Genomic DNA, 11,148 nt, shown 5'->3' with positions numbered 1-11,148 from the left:
TCTTCCCAGACTAAAATTGCATTTGTAGTTCTTTTACTGCTTATAGACATAAGAGTTTAAGACTTTTTCTTCAGAAGCTAGAAAGATGACTGAGCAGTTTATGAGCACTTGCTGTTCTTTCAGCACACCCAAATTCAGTTCCCAGAACAATGTCAGGTGATTCATAATCACCTCTAACTCTAGCTCCTAGGGATCTGATGCCCTCTTTTGACTCTCATGCACATACGCACACAGACAGACACAGACACAGACACAGACACACACACACACACACACACACACACACACACACACATATACATAAGCATTTTCTAAAAGATTGTTTCTGCAATGAGTAAAAAATAACCTATAAAAGATAAGTTTTAGAGGGAATTAAAATAAGATCATTTTACCCCTAGTGCAATCTAACGTGTTCTTGAGCAGTTTATAATGTTTGTTATGCATCCATGAACTCTCTGCAGTAGGTTAAGGATTGAGGTCTGTATAGCATCTGATCATCTTGACAAATTGATAGTTTCTTCAAGCATCGATACTATTGTCTATTGATACTGATTACTATTATAGCTGACAGTCACATTTCAGAGTAAAAAAAAAGTGACTAATTTATTTGTTCATAAATTCATTTATTTATTTTGAAAATGTTATGATCTGAATTATAGGATCCATAATGTTCATAAGGGAGAGATATTGCTTATCTTTGGGGCATGCTGGACAAGGAATCTTACAGATTGATTGCTATAAGAATTCCAAGGAAGAAAATTTCTTTGCAGGTGAAGGAAGATTAATATTTGTTTGTAGATTGTTCAAGGTCAGCAATCAGCAAGTGCAGTTGGTCAAATCCAGTATTGCATGACTGTAAATTCTTGGTTCCTGCCTAACAATCATACAAGCAAAAGGAATGCCCCTGAATTAGAAAAACTACAGCTGAAAGTACGAACTCAACAGAACATTTAACACTTTATTTATTAAGAGTACATTTTATATAAATATGTATATTTCCAAAATGACAGTAATCTACTCCTATATCATTTATGATGAGTACATAATAATTTGGAGACAGGTGAATGCATTTGTCTATATTACAAAATATTTCCCCATCTTTCCCAAATAAATGTTTAATACAGAAAAAAACACACTTATTTTTGGTTTCATCTTCCGCAATGACATTCCGATTATGTCTTCACCATTAGCCCCCAGGGTATCTGTGCCATAATGACACAGGGCAGTGCTTAAGAGAAATCTATATGCCATTTATTCAAACCATCCTTCTTTTTCTTGGTAGCTTAAATTTTTCATAGTTTCTGAATGTATTTGAATTGCAGCAATTTGTGCTTCATCTCTAAAGTGGAAATAATAGTGCTTATCTCAAAAGTTGTTTGTAATATCAATCAAGATGACATCTATAGAGAGCTCAGCACAGTCCTTTACAAATACTAAGGATTTGTTGGATACGAAAGAGCTAATATTATCTTTCTCAATATCTATTTTTATTACTTAGTAAATGAATGAGCCAGAAGCTCCATGTTCACAATTTCTTGAAGCAGCAAATTCTCACTTTAAACAAACATTTCTGATAAACACTGGTTCTGGAATGTAAATGTCAAGCATGGCAGAATTACATCTATAGTAAGAGTAAAGATACCTGGAATTCTTTCTGTTATAAAAACTAAAACAGCCCATTGTAATGCTACTGCCGCCACTGTTCCACTGCCTCCTGGCTCCTTTCCTGCTCTGGCAATGAAAGATGGAGTGATTATGCAGACTGCAGACACCCAGCCCAGCAGCTGAGTAGCCATCGGTCATAGCACCTGCCAACAGCTGACATGAGCCAAGGGTGCCTGTGAGCCCTGGAGACTTACAAGAATGGAGGCAGAAGGGGCCCATGACTATGAGTACAACGAGAGTAAGGGTAACACCTGGCTGCCAGCAGAATCAGAACAAGACCAACATCTGGCACTTGAGCTGCCTTGCCTACGTTACCAGCAATAGGAGGAAGGGGCTCATGCAGTCCCTGGCTCAGACAGATAACAAGACACCAAACTAAGAAGTAAGAATATAATAGCCACATGGGAACAAGTTGTGCCTTGAAAAGATCCTGCATGGAGGCTAATGAGATGGCTCAGCAGGTAGAGGTGCTTGCCACCAAACCTGATGACCTGAGTTTGAGCCTCAGAACCAACATGGTAGAAAGAACTGACTCCTACAAGTTGTCTTCTGACCTCCACATGCATGCCATGGCACGTGCACACACCATACATACACACACACACACACACACACACACACACACACACACACACAAAGGAATTTTTAAAATTTAAAAGTTAGAGGAAGGTCAGGTATTTTACTGGAAAAGTTTATTTACTGAGCTCAATCAAGTGAAAGGTATAAGCTTTGACTCAAAATCTGATCGAATAAACAGTGAAAAATGCTTTTATTTTCAAATAAAATAGGGAAAACGGGAAAAATAAGTGACTATCAGAGAAATAAATTTTAACTAATTTTGTGAGGTATGGTAATTGCATTATGGTTGTTTCTTAAGCACTTATTGATTAGACATAAATACTGAAGTGCTTATGGGAAATAGATGTTGTTGGGTTTGCTTTTAGAGAGACCAATTTGGGTGTGCAGCACCGGCAAGAAGCAGCAAACACAGCATGATGGGCAGAATGCAGATGTCACAGGATGGGGCCCAATTCATGGCTTTTTACTATTCTCTATTTGGTTTATATTTGAAAATTGTATAATTAAATAACCCCATTAGGATCTGGAAAGATATGGCTTGGTAGGTTAGGGGTACTTGATTGCTTTGCAAAGGACCTGAGTTCAGTTCCAGAACACATGTCTGGCAGCTCACAAACACCTCTACCTCCAGCTTCTGGGAATCCAACCTCATTTTCTGTCCTCCTCAGGCCCCTACACACAGAGAGAATTAAATATAAAATAAATCTTTAATTTAAAAATTCCATGTAATGTAAATTATCTCCCATGTAAGAATGTTTTCCTGACCTAAATCTGTCTTCATTACTTGGGATTTGGCAGGCATGTTTTGCTAAATGTGTAGGAAAAATGTTTTAAGGATGATGACAAAAAAAAAAATACTCATCCAAATTAAAAATGAGGTGAATGTCAAATGCTGCTAAAGCATTTGAACTCTTTAAACTTCTTATCTTGCTCACTATTTTAACATTTTAAAACATGCAATAGAATTGCTTAAAATTTTTTCCTTCATTGTGTTGCTTTTAAGCATGAAATTAGTTCTCAATTTATGGAAAATGCTTCAACTACCCAACTGCAAAGTGCTCCCTTGCAGCTGAATAGCTATTTGCTCCTGGAACGATTAAAGAGCATCGAAGTATGTTTGCTAAAGGATTGTGTGTGTGGTGTGCATATGTGTCCATGTGTGTGCTTGCATGCATGTGTGTGATATTTATTTACATTTAAGCTATGTCAGGTAGGCAGTTTTGAAATTTTGTTAGTAAGCAAAATACTTAAAGTTCAGATTGAAAACCAGCTCAAAAAGAACCTGAAATTTGACAAGGATTGAGTCAGTAAACCTAGTTTATAGATGAATAAAAATATCACAGAAGAAATTGCTAACAGGAGAATAACAAGACCTCATTTATTGTGATGAGTTCTGAGCAGACCTGAGGTATAAGTTATAGGATAATTAGACACAACCATAGTGTAAACTGTGAATTTTCGAATAGCCTCTTTTATTTCCTTAACATTATATATAAAAATCATGTCCAGAATTTCATATTTTCATTTGCCAAACAGCATGCTCTCACAATGCCCTGTATGAGCTGCTGAACTGGCACTTGTAGACTCTTTGCATTAGGGAATATTTGGCCCTTTTGTCTAGGGTGATGCCAAGCTTCTGCAGGATATTTTAATAGACTCCAGATAATTACTATATGATATTAATGACTCATTGCCATGACAATGATGAATGCTATCAAACATCTCAGCATGACCTGATATTTCACGTCTCTTGTAGTACACTATGAACTAGGAGTTTCTGGAATCTGATATATAAAAAATCACTTTCCAAATGTCTAGGGTGATGCCAAGCTTCTGCAGGATATTTTAATAGACTCCAGATAATTGCTATATGATATTAATGACTCATTGCCATGACAATGATGAATGTTATCAAACATCTCAGCATGACCTGATATTTCACGTCTCTTGTAGTATACTATGAACTAGGAGTTTCTGGAATCTGATATATAAAAAATCACTTTCCGAACTATTTTTTTCCTTCCTATTATATCCTGAAATTTCAGATTGAACTAGCAGCAAACACTTTTACAAAGATGAGTTTTTACCAACAATAGTTACTATTTATGACTATGTTTCAGACCTTGAACAAAGTGTCATTTTGTATGCATCAGTATATGTGATACTCCCTTTGAGTCTGTTCATTAGGTCATTTTACCCCTATTTCAGAGATGAGAGAAAAGGAAGCACAGAAGAGGAAAGGAGCTTTCCAATGTGATTCATCCACATGGATTCAGTCCTAGAGTCTGATTCTAGTACTCTCCATAAGGCAGTTGTGTGGAATGCTCAAAGCTTTCTGACCCATGAAAACTTTAGTCCTACATCTGCTCACCTTTAAGCACTGACAATCTTAAATAGTTTCATCTTTTTTGTTTGATTGGTTGTTTGTTTCCTGTTTGGGGGTTGAACCTAGGGCTTCTCACATGATAAATAAAAGTTCTACCACTGACTTACACCTGAACTCTGTGTCAGGGATTTTTGAGTAGAGTAAACTCTTGCTGCTGTAGTTAATGGCACTATAACTAGTACTGCATCAATCCTCTGGTTCTTTGAACTCTCATTTGCTAGAGAGACAGCCGCTCTACTTGCCACAACCAAATAATGAAAGCTAGTTTTAGTCAAATCTGCATTGTTCACAACTTCTTACATATTTTAATTATGCTGCAGTTCCTACAGAAGTGGCTGGATTACACCCCTTAATGATACCCCAGTCAGATCATGAGAGTTTTATTCCTTCTCATACTCACATGCCACTGAGATACTCAGAATTGTTACCTTTTGAAAAGAAAAAGACAATAACCAAGTTGAAACCCGTCTTTATTTGCATAAATTCAATTTTCATGTTTAATTCAATAACTGATTCTGATCATTGAATAGTAATAATCATGTCCATATTTGTTTCGTTATCCTCATTTAAAGTTAATTAATTTCTAAATCATTGAATCTCTACAACTAGCTAGTTATTTTGGTGGCACAAAAATTGGATGTGACTTCCAACATTTTCTGCCTAGGCGATGTTGAGGAAAATTATTTACTCCCTTATAAAAGAAGGAGAGCAGTGGCTGAGAGATGGCTTACTGGCACCTGCCTGTACTTGGAGACCTGTGTAACATCCCTAGAAGCCATGATGGAAGCACAGAACTGATTCCTGCAAATTATCCTCTGACCTCCACATAGACAAATGAATGAATAAATAGATAAATAAGTAAATAAAAAATAATAAATAAATGTAGTACAAAAATAACAGAAGAACACACTATATAAGACTATCAACATACATGCAAAGCTCAGTGCAGCAGAATTTTGCAGCAGAGCAGAGAGACTCAGCTGAACTTCAAATACAAATGAAAATGGGAATTCATTGGGGCTGGAGGGATTGCTCAGTGGTTAAAGAACACAGGCTGTTCTTGCAGAGGACCCAGGTTCAATTCCTAGCACCTACACCACTGGTAATAACCATCCATAATTCCAGTTCCAGGGGATCTGATGCCACCTTCTGACCTCCTCTGGCATTGCACAACACAAGTGCACTTAAATACACACAGGCAATACAATCACACACATAAAATAAAAATAATAAACAACATATTAAGAAAAAGAAAATGTGTACTCATAGTAAAGTAACAGGATGAGCATCAAATGAAAAAATGCTGAAATGAAAAGCATAAGGGGTTATGGGATATCCTGGATAAACCAATTTAAGATTGCTGCTGAAGATATCAAGATCAACAGATACTGCTAGGGGATGGCAGCGTTGAGATGCTGACCAGATAATGAGGATACAACTTGATAGATCTTTGCTGAGCCTGGAAAGTGCAAGGGCAAACATGGAAATAAAAGTGTCAAGATCTGGTTAAAGGATTCAGTAGTGACCTCAGAGTTTGGCCATGAAGATACTATTTGCCAGGAATGTTGGAACATTTTGGCAATATTGCAAATCATAGTTTGATGGAAAGAGGAGATTTAAGTTCGTTTTCTTCTTTGTGCTCTAAGAAAATGTCTGCCTCCATAGCCACCAGCCCATCATAATGTATTGTGTTGTACTTCAGGGAACTAAGACATGCCTGCAGGATGACTGTCCCCCTGGCCTGGGAATTCTGCCTTTTATGCCAGTGCTCTGAATCTCTTTCTGTGTGCACTCTGGAATCAAACACTGTGACATCATTTATCAACTTACATTTCAGATGGTTTAATTAAACAGAACAGACTGTCTCTGAAGTTAAATGATTCTGACTAAGGAAAAAAAATATATTTGACAGGTGTGGTGTTAAAGAAAAAGATATATTTAATAAAATTTAGTTTTAAGGGGCTGGAGAGGTGGCTTAGTGGTTTAAAGGTACTGACTGCTCTTGTAAAGGACCTGGGTTCATTCTCAGTATGCATATGGCTAACAACCATCTGTAATTTCAGTTCCAGGGGATCCGATGTCCTCTCTGGCCTCTATGGGCACTGCATGACACGGGTATACTTTTACACATTCATGCAAAACACTCATATACATACTTAATCTTTTTTTAAATTTAGTTTCCAAAAATTGCATACCATGAATACCTACTTTTCATCTTGTTTAAATCTCATGTCAAATAAATGTAGCTTTACCCATGAAGAGCAGTAGATATGTCAAACATGCAGGATGTTTTGTCACAATCTGCATTTGTTTGCTCATAACTGAGCAAATTAACTAGATCATTATGGTGATTCTACCAATATAATCTAAATTGGAGACAAATTGCACTAAGTGTTTTAAGCACATTTTAAATATTTTTTTTAAATCTACGTTATAATTTTCTTAAAATATTCTGGAATAGCTAACCCACCCATACCTATTAGGGGTTCGTAGAGACTTACTTTGAAGAATGGGTTCAAATGCCTAGTGCAGTAGTACCTGCGTGGGAAGATGCACTCTAAGTGTTTTGTTGTTGCTTGCAATTAATTCGATCAGTCAATCTAGCATCTTTTCATAAGTAGAAGGAAGGCATTCTACAACTTCAATAAACAAATGTAATTATTGGGGTCTCAGAACAAGGACTCTATTCTGTTCACCTTTCTAACATTAAAGTTTAGCTGAATTCCCATATGTCACAGAATGGAATTAACTAAGTCTGCTTACATTAATAATGTCTAGTCTAGAAAAAAGATATGGAAAAAAAACCTTTAGAAGTAGATTCAGGTATAAAAATTTATTTAGGCTCACTAGTAGGAATATTTGACATATTTATTTTTTATCTTATTAGGATCCCTTTCCTTCCCTTTTATGGTTTGCTGCAATTAATGCATATAACATAGTAAAACTGATGTTTTAACAAAGTGTTAAAAATGGTATAATCAACATCTATTGTTTTAAAATAATTCCTTAAAATCATATTCCCCTTAAGCAGCTGTTTGAAGCTGACCATTGCATTGTAAGGCAAGGTGCTCTATACACATCCGTGTGCAGAACTCTAGAGGAAGGAAAATAAACTGGCAGCTGAGTTGCCGTTAATTCTTTGTCTTTGCTTCTAAACTAAGAGGCAGAACTGAGCTTACTAATCAACCCAGATTTTAGGGGCAAATCCGAGTTCTACAAATAATAAGCTAGCCTAGCTCTTTGACTTAGGCTTTTGTACACAGATAAGATTTTAAATGCCTTATTTATTTTTAAAAAGAGGGAATATTTATGACTTTCTCAGAAAAATAAAATGTTTATATTAAAGTCTTATTCTCAGTGAAATGAGAGACAGTAAAATGTTAAATGTGGTTCAAAGAACATTCATTTACTCAAAGTATAGATGATTGATGATAAAAATAGGAAGATAGATTATATTAATAGAGAGATAAAATGAATCTATAAATAGAAGGAAAATAGGTCTACTTATAGATAATAATCATTACATTATATCTTAGCCCCATAAACACAAGTCACCTAGGTGTACAAGACAACTTCCTTACTAAAAACGACAATTAATAAACTTTCTGAATTTTCTCTACATTTACTTTCGACCAAGCAAGGGGTGCCTTTGGCTATTCAGAACATTTTAGAAACAAAAGACAGTTATTCTCTGCACATGGGAAAACTAAAAGAATTAAAATGAGTTATCAAAACTAAGAGTTGTCATTGAGTTCTTAAAATACTGTTCTGGGAATGTCATAACCATTACAATCATGACTTCTCACAGCTGTGGTCCCTTGAACGGCAGAAGACTAGGCTAGTCAATGTTAGCCATGGGCTGGGGAAGGGCTCATGAGGTCCTACCGTCTCTGGGAAACTGGTTGCTTTTGAAGGACACTGAGGATGAAGAGTTATTATCTTCCATTGTATAACCACTGGTGAGTCCATCATGCTCAACTGGATAGTTCTACACCATGTAAACATGGATGGTCATTGGTAGGCTGAGTACAAAAAAAAAAAAGACAGGAACACTGGAAAGGAATTTATAGGGAAGAGAAGGTTGTTGATAGTGGGAGGGAGTTAAAGGAGGGTGGGTGATAGTAAACAGAATGGACTACATACATGTTTGGAATGTGAAAGAATAAATTTGTGAAAAATTCTGGTTGAGAATGGGGAATTTGGTTCTCACTATAGCATTAGTTTAAGGAGTGGAGAATCTGATAATTCACAGAAAATCTGATGATTGTACAAGTGTTCTTGATTCATTGTGCTATGAATGCTACATTAAACATGTGCTTTATAATTTTCTTTTGCAATAATTCAATATCTTCTCAAGGTAATTCTATAAACTACTTTTAATTTAAATTTCTGATTGCTTACAATAGTGGAGAATTAAGTTATGGTTAAGGAAAGGTAGCTTTCTCAATTCTTAATAAGGTACCCAAACCTTTGTAACTCTCTAAGCTCATCCAAAAATCACTGCAACAATTTAGAAGCACATTACCATCAATACTCAAAAGAGCATGAGTACCATTTTTCTTACCTAACTAGATGCAAACTAAATTGTTAGTCACTGTACCATTGACATTTATGGTCTTAGCATGTACAAATTACAGTAGATATTAGTAGAAAACTGCTCTCTAGGAAATCAGCAGTTGAAAAGAGGTCTAATTATAAGAGAAATAAAAAAGGAAACCAAGCAGATTTGTTTCCTTTATAAGAAGCCGCACATAACTGTATTTTGGATGTAGCGATTTGCTTGACATTCAGCATGTTTCCTATTGAAATGCTTAAGGTATTCAGACAGAAATAGTTAAAGGAAATTGAATTTAAATTTTCTGACTGACTTTGCAAAGTGATCAAAGGAAGAAGAATTTATCTGTTAAGAAAGTTGCCGCACAGTGTGCTTGATACTCAAGCTTCTTATGATCAAAGTTTTGTTTTATTTTTCCTCTTTGACTGCTTTGTAAGACAACAGGAGCATCTGCATTATATTAGAATACATTACAGTCACATATAAACATAAATCCTCCAAAGCTTATTAATGCATAAATCAGAAAAAAAATATTCATTTATTTTTTTCTGGGTATTTTTTTAAATAGCCTTGGATGTGGTGGGACAAATTCAGCATCTTTTAAAAAAATTTGAAGTCCAGAAATGTTTTATGACTTGTAAACCATTACAGCAACCCACTGCATGTATCTGGTTTGGCAGAAACATAAGTTTTATTTCTTTTAGCAAATATTTTAAGGAGGATTATTTACAAAATTAAGCATTTCGGTAATCAGAAATGTTCAAGCAGTGATGTATCTGTCAAAGTGCTCTTTCTCTCACTTAACAAGGAACTGGACTGAGGTCACCAGCTTATTTCTTCCAGGCCAAAACCCAAGGATAGCTTTGTTCACAGTATTCTGTGTACACCTGCATTCATGCACAAAGCTCAGTGTGCTTCCGCTACTGAAAAGCTAACAAAGTGACCACCGAGGATGTCCATAACCATGATATGAGTTGTAGAATATAAGCTGGAAATCTTAAAAATGCATTATATTCATTCAGTAATCATTTAGTTAAAATAATATGTATGATTCAGAATTTACAAAAGTTATCCTGCTTATTTACTGCTGATTTTTAGTACATAACCCTTTTAAGTCCATAATTGTTCTATTCAATGAAATGCTTTAAGGATCATTATTATTACACAAAAAACACAAACTAATTTCTTCTCTGAAACAGGTGCTTTGAGATTGCAGTTGTGATAGACTTTGGTTGTAAATTTAGAATACGAATACATATAAGTAAAATTGAAGAAAAGAATACTTTCCTGAAGCTGTCATGGAAAGCACTTCACAACTGTGGTCACCATCAAAGAGTATTTTGTGAACTTATATATTTAAATTGCTGAGGAATCATACTCATGCATACTTTATTAGAATAGTAACAATAAATGTTTAGGAGTCAATTTTACTAGAATATAAAGTAAATACTACATCTGAAAAGTGTCTTGTTGATACTTTTCTATCAAATCTATTGTTCACTGTGGAATGCCATTTTTAAAAAACTCTCTAAAAAGTCCCCTATATTAAAATCTTATATAGCTATCTAAAGGAGGAGAAAAAAATTAGAAAAAGAGAAGAGAGTCACAAAGTGGAAAAAAAAATCACAAAAATCTGAAAGTAGTTACCATAAATACTGAATCACAATAACTTCACAATTTCTGATTAAATTAAACAATTTAATTAGATGTGATGCTCATTATTTTTTTTAAGTCTTCTCAAAATCTTATTGCTTTATGTCATGGTCATTATCTTTATGGCCTGAAGTATATAAGCCAGGAACCAATTGGCATCTATCCTCTTTTAAAGGTAGAAAAAAAAAAAAAAAAAACAATACCCAAAAACGGGTTTGAGGTATGTGGTTAGCTTAAATTGAAAACTCTTTAAGTTTATTCTTAAAGATTTTCCTATTTTATACTCCCCAAAGTGAAAATAGACAATATT

General features: G+C 35.0%; 1 protein-coding gene across 1 annotated transcript in view; it reads left to right on the top strand.

The window, feature by feature from the left end:
• Positions 1–11,148, top strand: part of LOC103747790 (CUB and sushi domain-containing protein 3) — a 473,923-nt gene that overhangs the window by 280,902 nt on the left and 181,873 nt on the right. The window lies entirely within an intron of this gene.

This window comes from Nannospalax galili, unplaced genomic scaffold, assembly GCF_000622305.1.
Source record: "Nannospalax galili isolate Female #2095 unplaced genomic scaffold, S.galili_v1.0 scaffold1485, whole genome shotgun sequence".
In the NCBI taxonomy this organism is placed as follows: Eukaryota; Metazoa; Chordata; class Mammalia; order Rodentia; family Spalacidae; genus Nannospalax; species Nannospalax galili.
This window is presented reverse-complemented; position numbering and strand designations above follow the sequence as displayed.